Genomic DNA, 15,658 nt, shown 5'->3' on the forward strand with positions numbered 1-15,658 from the left:
AGCTTATGGATTACAATTGCTTCCCTCACATAATGTCCCTCCCACCCGCAACCCTCCCCTCTCCCACTCCCTCCTCCCTTCCATTCACATCAAGATTCATTTTCAATTCTCTTTATATACAGAAGATCAGTTTAGCATACATTAAGTAAAGATTTCAACAGTTTGCTCCCACACAGAAACATAAAATGAAAAATATTGTTTGAGTACTAGTTACAGCATTAAATCTCAATGTACAGCACACTAAGGACAAAGATCCTACATGAGGAGTAAGTGCACAGTGACTCCTGTTGACTTAACAAATTGACACTCTTATTTATGGCATCAGTAATCACCCTAGGCTCTTGTCATGAGCTGCCAAGGCTATGGAAACCCCCTAAGTTCACCAACTCTGATCATATTTAGACAAGGCCATGGTCAAAGTGGAAGTTCTCTCCTCCCTTCAGAGAAAGGTACCTCCTTCTTTGATGACCCGTTCTTTCCACTGGGATCTCACTCGCGGAGATCTTTCATTTAGGTGTTTTTTGTTGTTGTTGTTGTTTTTTTTTTTTTTTTTTTTTCCCAGAGTGTCTTGGCTTTCCATGCCTGAAATACTCTCATGGGCTTTTCAGCCGGATCCACATGCCTTAAGGGCTGATTCTGATGCCAGAGTGCTGTTTAGGACATCTGCCATTCTATGGGTCTGCTGTGTATCTCACTTCCCATGTTGGAACGTTCCCTCCCTTTTTTATTCTATCAGCTAGTATTTGCAGACACTAGTCTTATTTATGTGATCCCTTTGGTTCTTAGTCCTATCATTATGATCAATTGTGAACAGAAATTGATCACTGGGAGTAGTGAGATGGCATTGGTACATGCCACCTTGATGGGATTGAATTGCAATCCCCTGGTGTGTTTCTAACTCTACTGTTTGAGGTAAGTCAGCTTGAGCATGTCCCGAATTGCGCATCTCTTCCCTCTCTTATTCCCACTCTTATATTTCACAGCGATCACTTTTCAGTTAAGTTTCAGCACTTAAGAAGAATTGTGTATTGATTACAGTATTCAACCAAAAGTATTAAGTAGAACAAACAAATTTGATATTGAAGATCTCAGATTCACCTGAATCTCATTCAAAAACTATGTTATACAACATATAAAACTGTGGAAACTGCTGTGTTTCTACAGTTTTATTTTTTTAATGTTTGAACATGAGTCTTTCTCTTTGTGTTTTCACAAGGACTTAAGTCTTAAGGTCTAAGTCAACTTTTTAAATTTTAAAATATATTGGGAGCCTATGTATCATATTCTTTTGCCATATTTTAGAACCAACTTAGGAGACAGCATTGTGGCATAGCAGGTTAAGCAGCCACCTATGATGGCAACATTCTATATGAACACTGGTTTGATTTCTTATTGCTCCTCTCTGATCCAGCTTTTCATTAATGTGCCTGAGGAAGCAGCAGAAGATGACCCAAGTCCTTGGGCCCCTGCTACTCATTTGGAAGACCGGGAAGAAGCTCCTGGTTCCTGGTTTTGACCTGGCCTGACCCTGTTCATTTTGGCCGTTGCGGAGTAATCCAACCATTAGAAGTGTGCTCTCTCTCTCGCTTTCTCTCTCTCTCTCTCTCGTGTGTTTGTATGTTTGTGTGTGTATGTGTGTGTCATTCTCTTTCTCCCTCTTACCTTGTAATTCTTCCAAATGAATAAATACATTTTTACAAAAACTCTCAACTTATCACTGTCTATTCTCAAAATTTGTATATAAAATCATGAATGGAATTTAAGAAGCAGCAAAGCATCTGATACTAGAGGTAATAATAATAAAGGAAATACTATAAACTGTGAAAGAAGGCAAGATGTCATGAGAATATTAGAGAAACTCAGAAATCAACAGCAGGTGATTAAATAATTGATTATCTAGATAATTATTTTACTTCACTGGTAAATTTATTTAGAATTGCACAAAGCATAGAGGGGTTATTCAATTTCTTCTTGATTTTAGAGCTAAATTATAATAAGAATGATAGATAAATAATATGTGATATGATCGACCATAATGAAGAATGGTCACCCAAACTTTCTTATACATCAGAAGAAAAATCTAGTGTTACAAAATAGTTAATCATGAGATAAAGGAAGGAATTGCCAGAACAGAAGTTTAAACATGGAAATGTAAAAAAAAAAAGCTAGAGATTACCAGTAACAAAATAATTCTTAATTTTCTAAAGAAACGTTCCTATACTTAAGGCAAAGTACAGAGCTTTCTCACATATCTACCTTCAGCCCAATTGCATAGCCTCCTTCATCATCCACATTCCTCATGAGTGTGTATATATATATATATATATATAAAAACATATATATATAACATATTAAAACCACATATTCATATATACATATACATCATATATATACGTATGTAATGTTTCTGTCATACTGTGTTGGTGAAATAGAAAAAATGTGTGTTATTTGTTCTTACAGGTGGAAATCTCTGGAAGTTTAGTTAACTTATGTCTGAAGTTATTCCATTTTTGTTAGAGAATATACTGCACACAGTTTTAGTCCTTTTAAACTATTTAATTCCTAAACTGCACATGATATATCTGGATAAACATTCCATTTGTATTTGGAAACAGAATATTCTTCTGTTTCAGGACAGAATGTTCTATACTTGTCAACTAGAAAAAATGCTGGATAATGTAATACAATCTTCTATATCCACATTTTTATGCATAAATGTTTTATTGAATTATTTAAGTATTTGAATGTGTCCCAAAAAGTTTTTGTATTTGGAAACTTGAACCCACAAATGTTACATTACCTGTAGTAGAGAGATGGGAACTTTGGGAGATAATTAGGATGAGATGAAGTCATGAAGATGGGACAGCCCATGATTGCATTAGTGTCTTTATAAGAAGAGAACTCTGTCTCTGTGGCTTAATGGACTGTCTGCTTCATTGAACACTCAGAGGCATGTGCTGGGTGGGACCCTGGAACTCTGGTCAGTGCTCAAGAGTAGGCTGAGAATCCAGGGTGATACCCAAGTTGAATGTGGTTGATCTCTATTGTCAGCAGGGGAGGGAGGTATGATTACACCTGTTGGTATAATCACAACCTCACCTCCTCTTTCTAAGTGATTAGTGACCAGTTTTGCCCACAGTGTATAAAACCTCCATCCACACTGGAACATGAGCTGCACAAAGGACTTGTGTGTTCCTTACTGTGGGCCATGAACCCTCTGCAGTGACCTATCCCAGGCCATCAGGGGACTCTGAGCCACTGTCACCACATACAATGAGTGCTCATAGACTCAGCTACATCTCATGCCAGATTGTGCAGTCACAGAATTCCCATAGTCACAGTCCTCAATCTTCCATGTTCATGGATTGGAAGAATTATTGACACCAAATGTCTATACTACTGAAATTAATTTGCAAATGCATTGCAACCCTAGTCAAAATACCAAAGACAATTTACTCAGATATAGAAAAAATGATGGTAAAACTCATATGGAACTACAAGAGACGCTGAATAGCTAAAATAACTTTAAACAACTAAAACAATTCAGGGGGCTTCACAACACCAGATTTCAAGACATACTTCAGAGTGGTTATAATCAAAATAATCTGAAAGTGGCAAAAAAGTATACTTGTAGACCAATGGAACAGAATACAATAGAATGGAACAGAATAGAAACTGAAGAAACCAGTCCACACTTCTAAAACAAATTAATATTTAACAAAGGAGCAAAAATCAATCCTTGAAGAAAGGACCATCTATTAAGATGGTGATAGGGAAATTGGAACTCCTCAGGCAGAAGTATGAAACAAGAAGCCTACATTATACCCTATATAAAAATCAATGCTAAATGGATCAATAATCTAAATCTGTGACTTGATACCATCAATTTACAAGAGGAGAACATTGGAAAAACTCCACAAGACATTGGCATAGGCAAAGACTTCTTGGAAAATACCCCCAGAAGCACAGGAAATCAAAGCCAAAATTTACAAATGGTATTATATCAAGATAAGAAGCTTCTGCCTTGCAAAGGAAACACTTAACAAGATGACCAGGCAACTAATAGAATGGTAGAAAATATTCACAAAGTATGAAAATGATAAAGGATTAATGTCCACAACCTATGAAGAGCTCAAGAAACTCAACAACAATAAAATAAACAATCCAGTAAAGAAATGACCAAAGGACTTAAATAGACATTTTAGAAAAGAGGAAATTCCAATATCCAACAGATAAGTGAAAAAAAAAAAAAAAACTTAGGGTCAAAAAAATTAAAAAAAATACTTAGGGCCAATAGCTATCAGAGAAATGGAAATAATACCACAGTAAAATTTCACCTCACCCCAGTTATAATGGTTCTTATCAGAAATTTAAAAAAAATCCTGGAGAGGATCTGGGGAAGAAGTTCCTAACCCACTATTAGTGGGAATGTAAGCTAATAAAGCCATTATGGAATACAGTATGGAGATTCCTCAGAAAGCTGAAAATAGATGTAGCATATTAACCAGTCATCCTATTTTTGGGAATTTACCAAAATGAATTGATAGAATTATCAGTTTCCCCATGTTTATTGCAGCTCAATTTATAAGATGTAAGATATGGAACCAACCCAAATGCCCACCAACTGAAGACTGGATCAAGAAAATGTAGTGTATACACTATGGATTATTACTCAGCCATAAAAAGATGAAATCCTGTCTTTTGCAATAAAATGGATGCAACTGGAAATCATTACACTTAGTGAAATAAGCCAGTCCCAAAAAAACAAATACCATATGTTTTCTCTGATCTGTGGTAACTAATAGAGTACAGAAAATATAATGCATAATTATTTACATTGCAATCTGTATAAAATTATTCCCTTGCATAAACTGTTGAGAGAATATGGCTTAAGTTCTAGATGAATTTAATTATTACTTTGTAACCACACAGGAAATATTAGATTTTACATTGTCATTGCTTCTATATTACTGAAAGAAATTATGCCTGACTAATTGACAAAAAATTGTATATGGGTGAAATGGTCATTTTCACATTCAATTATTATCTACAGCCATTCTATATTCCCACTAAATTTGGGCACTTTTACTTTTTTTACTTGTTAAACTTCTTATTTGGTGAAGTATTAAGCCTTTTTTACTGCAATGTAAATTTAAATTACGTTATCTCAATAACTAAATAAAAAGACAGAAAGAAAGGTAGAAAGGATAATGGAAGAGTTAAGAGAGGAAGGGAATACCTTTATGTTCTTAAACTTATATCTACGAATCCCACTGAATCTGTTAAAATGAATGAAAATGAAAATGAAAATAAAAAAGAGAGATCTGAGCTAGCATGCTTGCTCTATCTTGCAATGTCATATGTGATCTCTGCCATGGTACAGTGGCCAAGAAGTCCTCACCAGACGCTTAGCAGACATGCTGACACCATGTCCCTGGACACTACAGCATCCAGAATATGAGTCAAACAATTTCTCTTCTTTATAAACTCAAGTACTTTGTTAAAACAACATAAATCTTATGACAAAAATTAATTGGAGATGTGTGTTCAAAACACAAACTCATATAGTGATTGTATATATTCCTGCTCTTACTCTTTTGTTTTTGGCTTCAAGTATTTCAAAATTCTGTTATCAGGCATGTACACATTTAAGTTATTATATCATCTCAGCTAACCAATTCCTTTGTCATTTAAAAAATCCCTCTTTATCACTGATAACATATATTATCTTTAAATCTATTTTTTATTTTAGTATAGTGACATCTCATATTTTGTGAATGAAAATTTCAAGGCATAGTCTTTTCTATTCTTAACATTAAAAAATATGATACAGTCCGGTGTTGTGATGCAGTGGGTAAATCTGCCACCTGCAATGCTGCCATCCTATTTGCATGCCAGTTCAAGTCCCAGCTGCTCCATTTCCAATCCAGTCCCCTGGTGTTGGCCTGGGAAAAGCAGTGGAAGATGTCCCAAGTGTATGAGCCCCTGCCACACATATGGGAGACCCCAGGTGAATCTCTTGGATCCTGGCTTTGGCTTGACCCAGCTTTGGCTATTGCAGCCATCTAGAGAATGAACCAGAGAGTAGAATCTCCCTCTCTCTCTTTTTCTTTTTCTCTTTCTCTCTCTCTTTCTCTCCCCCTTTCTGTAATTCTGACTTCCAAAATAAACACATCTTTAAAAAATCTGATAAAGCTATCAATTAACCTTTCTTTCTGTTTATAATTAAAGTTGATTTCTTGATGTCAATATATAAGTTGCTCCTGGGTCTTATTTTCTATCAATTGTGGTTTTTTTTTGTGTTTGTACCACATTTACAATAATTTATTTTTTATGCTTTTGAACTTAAATCTATCATCTTGAATTTTATTTTCTTTTGTGCTGTCTGTTCTTTGAATTTTTCTTTTCCTTCCTCCAATAGATTTTTTTTAAAAAATACTTTTATTTCACATCCTGATTTATTTATCCCTGTGTTTCCTATGTGATATGGAGGAACAAGCATGGATAAAATAAATTGTGCTGTCTTTTTGCCATTAATTGACATTAAATTGAACAAGTCATTTATCTTTTTTGACCTACTCAACCAGCTGTGGTATTAGATGGCTCAAGTTGCTTGATTTTCCACTTCTGTAATTCTGTTTTATCACCTGAATATAAGCCATTGTAATTTACACAGAAAGTTTATTTAAATAGAACTTTCATATTTGTAATTGAATGATTAGTTACTTTCAGGCAAATGAATTACATAAAAATCAATTATGCTCTCAGAAATAGGCCAAGATTATCTGTTGCAAATAATATTAATATGGGTATACAAAATGTCTATGAGTATTTTTAACTACTTAAAACATTTGAAAATATAATAACATTATTCTAATTTTAATTAGTGTGTTTAATATTGAAAAACTACTGTATTTTATTTTTAGATTCCCATAAGAATCTAAGTGATCATAACTCCTTGTGAAAACTGTAGTGATAAACGAATGCAATTTTGAGGTTGGCAGTATGTGTTTTCATTCTCTTCTAATTTCCTTCCCTTCCTTATGTAGTATAGGACTCATGAAAGTGAGACAAGTTCTTAAAATATAAAAAAAAAAAAAAAAAGGAAGAAAAGAAAACAATCAATCAAAACTTTCAATCAGTGGGGTGAGTTCTCACTTATACCAGGAAACACTAGCAAGCTTACTGCTTTTAAGAACTAAAATCTGCAAAGTAAGTATATAATAACACATTCTGGTACAACAAGATAACTTCAAAGAGAGCTGAACTATGGACTGGTTACACTTTTCAAAATTATTTATAAGGGTTAAGAGGAAGCTTACATAGCATAATATCTGTCATTATGCTAGACAAAATTTTTACATGACCTTGCAGAATTTTTTAAAGATGTATTTATTTATTTGAAAGGCAGAGGCAGAGAGAGAGAAGGAGAGAGACTTCCATCCACTAGTTCATTCCCCAACTGGTCGCAACAGCTGGAGCTGGATAGAGCCTGGAGCTTCTTCCAGTTCTCCTTCAAGGGTACAGCGGCCCAAGCACTTGGGCCATCTTCTGCTACTTTCCCAGGCCACAGCAGAGAGCTGGAATCAGAAGTAGAGCAACCAGGACTTGAACCGTCACCCATATGGAATGCCAGCATTGCAGGCGGCTTTACCTGCTTGACCATAGTACCTGTCCCGACTCTGCAGAATTTAACTATTACTATTTTTACTCCTTGTTCTTGGAAAAGGATAGTACATGTTAATACTTCTTTATGTAACACTACATAGTAAAATAATATGTAGATTTTATATTCTGTTTCTCTTTCATTCCAGTATATCATGTTAGAAGTGCCTTTGAGATGTTTCTAAAAATATTTCTTTCAGATAGCTTATTCTTGCTTAAATATTTGTATTTCAAAAAGTATCATGCCATTGAAGTTTGAATATGCTTCAATTTTAGTCAAAATTACATCCCATTTTGTACATTTATGGTATTTTAATAAACTGATTATATTTTTTGGAGTCTGAAAAGTCAGAAACTCCACCAGAATTTAAACATATAATAGAGAAAATAACATGAAGAATTAATAATTGGCTTGGACTTAGAATAATGAAAGATTAAAAAAAAAAACACTTCTAAATAAACAGCATATTAGATGCAAAGGTGAGGACTTTATGTGAAAAAGTTGTTGCCCAGATGATTTAGTCTGTATGAGAAAGACTGTGTTGTCCATAAAATGATTTTCTCTGCAGCTGCAGATGAGATTTGAAAGAACTTATTTAAGTTTCTGGGAATTTCGAGGCTTTCTTGAGAGTTTCAAAGCTTTCTTGTATGTTTTGATAAATACACTCCTGCAAGATAAATTTATTACAGGGGCTGGCATTGTGGTACAGAAAGCTAAGCTGCCATCTGGGATGCCAGCATCCCTTATGAGACCTGGATGAAGTTGTAGGATCATGGCTACGACTTGGCCTAACTCTGACCTTTGCAGATATTTAGCAGATGGAAAATAACTTCCACTCTGTATCTTCTTTCTCTCCCTTCCCCTCTCTGCATTTCAAATAAATAAATAAATGTTTAAAACTAACAAAAATATTCTAAATGTATAATTCTATGAGATTTAGGAAACATAAAGTCATGTAACATCACCTACAATGAACAAGAAAATATTTCACTGCATTACACAGTTTTGGCTCTTCAAGAATCTCAAGCTACAGTTCATTGTCTTTACTGTCTTGTTTCTTTAACTAAGCATACTTCTTTTCAGATTTATCTGTTATTTTTAAATTTGTAACTATTATTTTTGTTTAGTAGAATTACATGAAATTAATATATAATAATTTGCTTATATATTCACAAGTTGGTATATACTTGGGTAGTTTCTAGTGTTCGGTTTTTTTAAATAAAATTGCTGCACACTTCACAAATATCTTTGTAGATATCTATTTTCCTTTTTCTTGAATTATTATTTGGGATGCGATGGATGTTAAGTTTGTAAGAGGCTATAATTCTACTTTCTAAGTTGGCATTATAATTATTTTTGATTCCCACCATTGTACCGCTAATCTCCTTTGAAATCTGGAAATTCACACCATTTAGGTTTTTTGAATTTTGTTATATTTATTTGTGTGTGCATGCAAATGGATATGTGTGTTTTCTTTTTCAAACTCTCATTAATTGCCAATCAACATTTCTCTGTTGATATTTTAATTTTATGTATTTTATGGTAAATCAGAAACTTATTGTAATTTCCTCTCTGTTGGGACCAAAGGAATGAGTCCAGAGTTCAAATTCCAAATATAAATATGTATATATAAAATCAGGTACTGCCATCTGGTTTCATCATTAAGACGCTGCTTGGTACATCCATATTCTGTATCATACTGCTTCAGTATGCCACTCATATGGGAGATTCCCACTGACTTCCTGGCTCCTGGCTATAGCTTGGTCCAGCCCCAGCTGTTGTAGATATGTGAGGAGTGAACCAGCAAATTGAAGATCTCTCTCTGTTTCTGGCTCTGTGCTTTTCTAATAAAATAAACCAATTAATTAGAGAAAATAAATAAATAAAACTCGAACAATATATTTGTGAAATGAGAACTTTATTCTTCCAAATCACTCAGATTTTTAAGAAGTGAAGGCAAGCAAACTATACTACTTTGATGTTTGTAATAAAATGAATATGTTATTACAGATACATGTATTCACACAATCAGGTAGTTGCAAATAGCATTATTATTATATTTTATTTGATTTTCAGCATTTTAATTGTTACCCTACAATGGTATTTGTCTTTTTGAAGTTTTTTTGTAAATGTATTTGCTTAAAATATGAAGAAAATGGCTACGCTCTATTTCTCCAGAAGGAATAAACACAACTTAGTAGCAAAACCATTTTCAAAGAAGAAATATCAACCTTCAAAAACAATTAAATAGATTAAAGCATCTTCTTAAGAGATGTGCTTATTGAGAGCTAGGGAAGTTAAAGACAGAATTTCCATTAAAATGACTGAGAAATTGTGCATGAAATTTCCCACTTGCTTTGATGAACATTCTGCTCTTCCTATTGAATTTGAAGAAAGGGAGTAATTCCATAGTTTAAAGAGTACCTGGCAATCTTGTCAACACAGACGTTCTCTCATTTTAAGTATAAAGTGTTTGTAAGAACTTCCAAAGTTACAGTTAAATAACAGGTGTACCTGATTTACCATTTCATTCCTATATGTCCTCTTGCTTCAGTGCAAAATGTTACATCTATTTCTCTTCCTAAAGTAGAATTCTGCTTAGTCTGTTATAGGAAAACTTAATTGCAAGTTTTTTTTTTTTCTAACTGGAGTTAAGAAAATTCAGTACAAAGAGCTATCTGACTTCTTGAGCTAAAGGAGTCAGACTTTTCCAGCAGAAAGTTGATTTCTGGCAAACGATGTGCTAGACATTTTGACATGTGAAGGATTATGGACAAAAATTGCTTTTATTCCAATTCTTTACCTTCCTTGGGGAAAATTTAAAAATTTCTGGCACCTCAGTCTCACCCAGAAACATTCACAGAATTGCCACATTCTTACTGACTGACTGTTCATACAGTGATGTTAAAAAAAAAAATTCACTGAATCAATTTATCTCAGAATTTGTAGGTGACATGATTAAACTAGGAAGCTTACATGAAGACAAAACTTATAGTTATTTCAACACTTAGTAACTGTACAATACCTTAAATGCAGAATCAAATCACCAATTGTATCTGAATTCTGTTAATGCACTGTTTTATAACACTGTGGCCCACCTTAATTACCTGAAATCGTGGAAGACATTCTAATATATTGATAGCTTTTTACTCAAATCCTGGAATCCTCAACCTCTCTGCTTAGTGATTGGGAACAAGACTTTCTCAGGTACTTGATGAAAGCTGAGGGAACCATGTGGCTGAGGGGAGACCTCATCAACAGACTCATCCTTAGTGGAACAGTCCAGAATAAAATATGCAAAAGATTAGCCACAATACGTCAAAAACAGCATATCCATTGTATAAGGACATACACAGGCTAAAGAATGCACATCAACTATGTTAGAGTAATTGTCTCCAATGGATGGAAATGAGGGTTATGAATAAAATGAAATGTGATTAAAAGAATAAAATGAGGAATTTACACAAGTTGAACTTGATGATGTGTTATGAATTCGAGAGTGACTATAAGTGTATAAGTGATTTTTTTTCTTAGCCATGATTATTTACTATAGCTTGAATGTTTGAGGACTGGCAGTATTATTGCAAATGTATTTTTGTTTAACTTTGTTTTACATATATGCCGAATCATTGTTTAAGAATGATAAAGTACTATAGTTTTACTGGTTATGAGAGAAATGGTCAAAATATCTGAAAAACCTCAAATGAATAGGTTATTCATATTTTTTACCTAAACAGCATTATTCTTATCCATATACATTCAACACAGCGACCTAAATGGATTATAGAAAGTAAGTTTGATGATATTCAGATTAGTTTCAAAGAGAGTAAAATTAATATTTATGTATGTAAACAACACACATACTTATTAAAATTCAGAGAATCAACAAAGAAGATCCAATATATTTTAAATAGGATACAGCTGATCCTATGGTGAGCAATATATTTATTTTGGTGGTATACATATGTAGTATAGACTAAAAGAAATATACTTGATATTTAATTTTGGTTTCTTTTATTCATAAAAAACAGACTTTCATGCAAGAAGATCATACTTATATATGAGTAAGTTCACACAGAAAGGGTTAAGAGATGTTTGTTTTGGTCCCAATATTTTTTTAAATTTATTCATTTTTTTTTCATATTACACAATGCCATGAAATGTTTGAAGTACCCTCATAAATTGGTTCAGTAAATACCCACCCTCCAAAAAGGATGAAATAATATGAGCCTCCAGCATTACTGGGAGAACAAATGCAAACTATACAGTACAGAGATGATTTTGTGCTCATCAACATTCTCATCTGTTTATAGTCACATTTTGGAGTCACAAGCTCAAATCTATCATGCACCCTATAGTCAATAAATAGCCTCAGGGGATAGATTTCCTTTTTACCAACTCTACCCTGTTTCAATATGACATCATCATTTGTCATCTATGTCAATGCAGCAGACTTTATACACAGTTCTCTGTTTAGTTTATCTTGAGACTATTCAGCACAACCTTAATCATTTCACTCACTGTCTCCCCTACCTTCCATTACTGTGAGCTTCATGTTTACTGATATCAGACTCTTAATCCCAACCTTTGAAAAGCTCAGCAATGTCTAAAATCCAAATGTATCTCTCCTTTCTTCACTTAGTGTAACCTTGCCACAGTTGAATCACACTGTGGAACTGCTGCATTTTAAGCAGTTGCCTCTACATGCATTCTTTAAAATTTTCTGTGTTAAACTCAGAGCACTCTAAACTTCAAATAAGTCCAATCTTTCCTGTTCTTAAAGTTCATTTTATTTTGTTTTCATTAATTTATGCATGGTTCACTCTCAAGGTGAGAGTACATTCATTTTGGAAGTTCAGGTTCATAGGAATTAGCAAAAACAAAATGTAGAGAATCGCTCAATTTTCTCTCATCTAGATTTGCCACATGTTACTCAATGACAATACCTTCCAAAACTATAGCATGAGCAAAATATCAATGCCAGGATGTTGACCTAATCCAGAGTTTACTTGCATTTAGCGAATGTTATATTGGTGTTTTGTTCTTTCTATGTACATATGTGTGTTTGTGTAAATTCTGTGTGATTGCATAGCAATGCAAAGCTTTGTAGCCATCATCACAAGCAAGATAGAAATGTTATTATTGAGCACAAATTTCTCTCACATTACTTATTATAGCCTCACCACCTTTTGAGTCATCTTTCAATCTCTTACCTCTGGCAGCTACCTGTTTATCATACACATATTTTTATTTTATGATAATTATTATATACATGGACTCATAAGATACTGTGTATGAAAATTTGAGATATTTTTCACTCATTTGAATTTCCTTGCAGTATTCCTAGTTGTATATATCAATAGTTCATTCCTTCTCTTTCCTTTCTCTCTTTCTCTGTCTCTCTCTCTCTGACTCTCTCTCTCTCTCTCTTTCTTTCACATAAGTAAAAACATTTGTGGGTGCAATGGTTAAGAGAAGAAGAAGACTTGGAACACCACATCCAGAGTGTCTGGGTTTCATGCCTGCTCTGCTTCCAGTCTGGTTCATTGTTGATACACACCTGAAGGAGACCACAATTTATGGCTCAAGTACCTATATTTCTCCCTCAACTCTTTCTCTCTTTTGTTTTCATATAAACAACAGTCAATTAAAAATAAAAATAGCAGCTCTTTCCCCTGGCGCCTCCGAGGCGGTCAGCTGCTTCAAAATGAAGCTGAATATCTCCTTCCCAGCCACTGGCTGCCAGAAACTCATCGAAGTGGACGATGAACATAAACTTCGTACTTTCTATGAGAAGCGTATGGCCACAGAAGTTGCTGCCGACGCTCTGGGTGAAGAATGGAAGGGTTATGTGGTCCGGATCAGTGGTGGGAATGATAAACAAAGTTTTCCCATGAAGCAAGGTGTCTTGACCCATGGGCGGGTCCGCCTGCTGCTGAGTAAGGGGCATTCCTGTTACAGACCAAGGAGAACTGGAGAAAGAAAGCGCAAATCAGTTCGGGGCTGCATTGTCGATGCCAATTTGAGTGTTCTCAACTTGGTTATTGTAAAAAAAGGAGAGAAAGATATTCCTGGATTGACTGATACCACGGTGCCTTGTCGCCTGGGTCCTAAAAGAGCCAGCAGAATTCGTAAACTTTTCAATCTTTCTAAAGAAGATGATGTCGCGGCTCACTAGGCTAATCCTCCGCCTAGCGGCGCCGGCACACCGGGTTCTAGTCCCGGTCGGGGCGCCGGATTCTGTCCCGGTTGCCCCTCTTCCAGGCCAGCCCTCTGCTGTGGCCAGGAGTGCAGTGGAGGATGGCCCAGGTGCTTGGGCCCTGCACCCCATGGGAGACCAGGAAAAGCACCTGGCTCCTGGCTCCTGCCATCGGATCAGCGCGGTGCGCCGGCCGCAGCGCGCCGGCCGCGGCGGCCATTGGAGGGTTAACCAACGGCAAAAGGAAGACCTTTCTCTCTGTCTCTCTCTCTCACTGTCCACTCTGCCTGTCCAAAAAAAAAAAAAAAAAAAAAAAAAAAAAAAGATGATGTACGCCAGTATGTTGTAAGAAAGCCCTTAAACAAAGAAGGTAAGAAACCTGGGACCAAAGCACCCAAGATTCAGCGTCTGGTTACTCCACGTGTCCTGCAACACAAACGCCGGCGAATTGCTCTGAAGAAACAGCGTACTAAGAAGGACAAAGGAGGAGGCTGCAGAATATGCTAAACTCTTGGCCAAGAGAATGAAGGAGGCCAAAGAAAAACGCCAGGAACAGATTGCCAAGAGACGTAGGCTGTCTTCTCTGAGAGCGTCTACTTCTAAATCTGAGTCCAGTCAAAAATAAGGTTTAATAACAACAAATAAATAAGATTGTGTTTCAAAAAAAAACTAAATAAAAATAGCTGATTCATCTTTATTAGCTGAGTAGTATATTTCTTTTTTTAAAAAAATTTTTAAAATTTATTTGACAGGTAGTTATAGACAGTGAGAGAGAGAGACAGAAAGGTCTTCCTTCCATTGGTTCACTTCCAAATGCCCGCTACTGCCGGTGCTGCCCTGACCTGAAGCCAAGAGCCAGGTGCTTCCTCCTGGTCTCCCACACGGGTGCAGTGGCTTTTCTGCTTCTTCGTTATCAATTGTCATTGCTATTTTTATTTAATTATTAATTAATAAATAAAAACATTAGACATATACTTTACACAATGTATTTTGAAGAATTTGTACGTCAACTGGAATGTTAAATCAAGAGGAATAACATTAATACAACTTCACATACATTTTTATAGTGAGAAAATTCTACTCTCAGAAATTTTCAGATATATGCTGTTATTATTAACTACAGTGACCGTTTTGTATTCTTCCTGTCTATTGAAATTTTCTGTGCTTTCACCAATAACCTTCTATATCAAACCCTAGCAGCAACCATTCTTCTCTGTGCTTCCATGAGTTGGACTTTTTAAAAAAAATTTCATGTGTGAGATCATGTGGAATTTGTCTTTGTATGGCTGGCTTAGTTCAGTTAACATAAGTATTCTATTGTGTACTTTTATCATATTTTCTTTGTCAATGCTCCTGTTGATGTCCATTTAGGTTAATTCCATATTGTAGCTGTTGTGAATAATACTTCAATGAACACAGGAGTGCAGATTTCTCTATAAAAAATCAATCTAATGCCATTTGTATTATACAGTTCTATTTTTAATTTCTTGAGGAAACTTCATTCTGTTTCCCAAGATGCTATATTAATTTACATTCTTATGATTTTGAGTTATTTATATAATCTACATCGGAGTTCTTTGTCAGTGACATGGTTTGCAAATATTGTTCCACACCCTTACACTTTGATGATAAACTTATGTGTTATAAAGTATATTATATTTTATTGTTAAATATGTTTTTCTATCTTGCAATAATTCAAATTTCTCCAAAGATTGTGTCAGACATAATTAACCTCTCACATCTCCTACAAAAAAAGTTCTTATTGCAGAAAACACCTTATTAATAGAATGGTG

The 15,658-nt window shown here is 34.9% G+C and overlaps 1 pseudogene; it reads left to right on the top strand.

The window, feature by feature from the left end:
* Positions 1–13,327: 13,327 nt before the first annotated feature.
* Positions 13,328–14,525, top strand: LOC100349432 (small ribosomal subunit protein eS6-like; annotated as a pseudogene).
* Positions 14,526–15,658: the final 1,133 nt, after the last annotated feature.

Source organism: Oryctolagus cuniculus, chromosome 12 (assembly GCF_964237555.1).
Source record: "Oryctolagus cuniculus chromosome 12, mOryCun1.1, whole genome shotgun sequence".
Lineage (NCBI taxonomy): Eukaryota > Metazoa > Chordata > Mammalia > Lagomorpha > Leporidae > Oryctolagus > Oryctolagus cuniculus.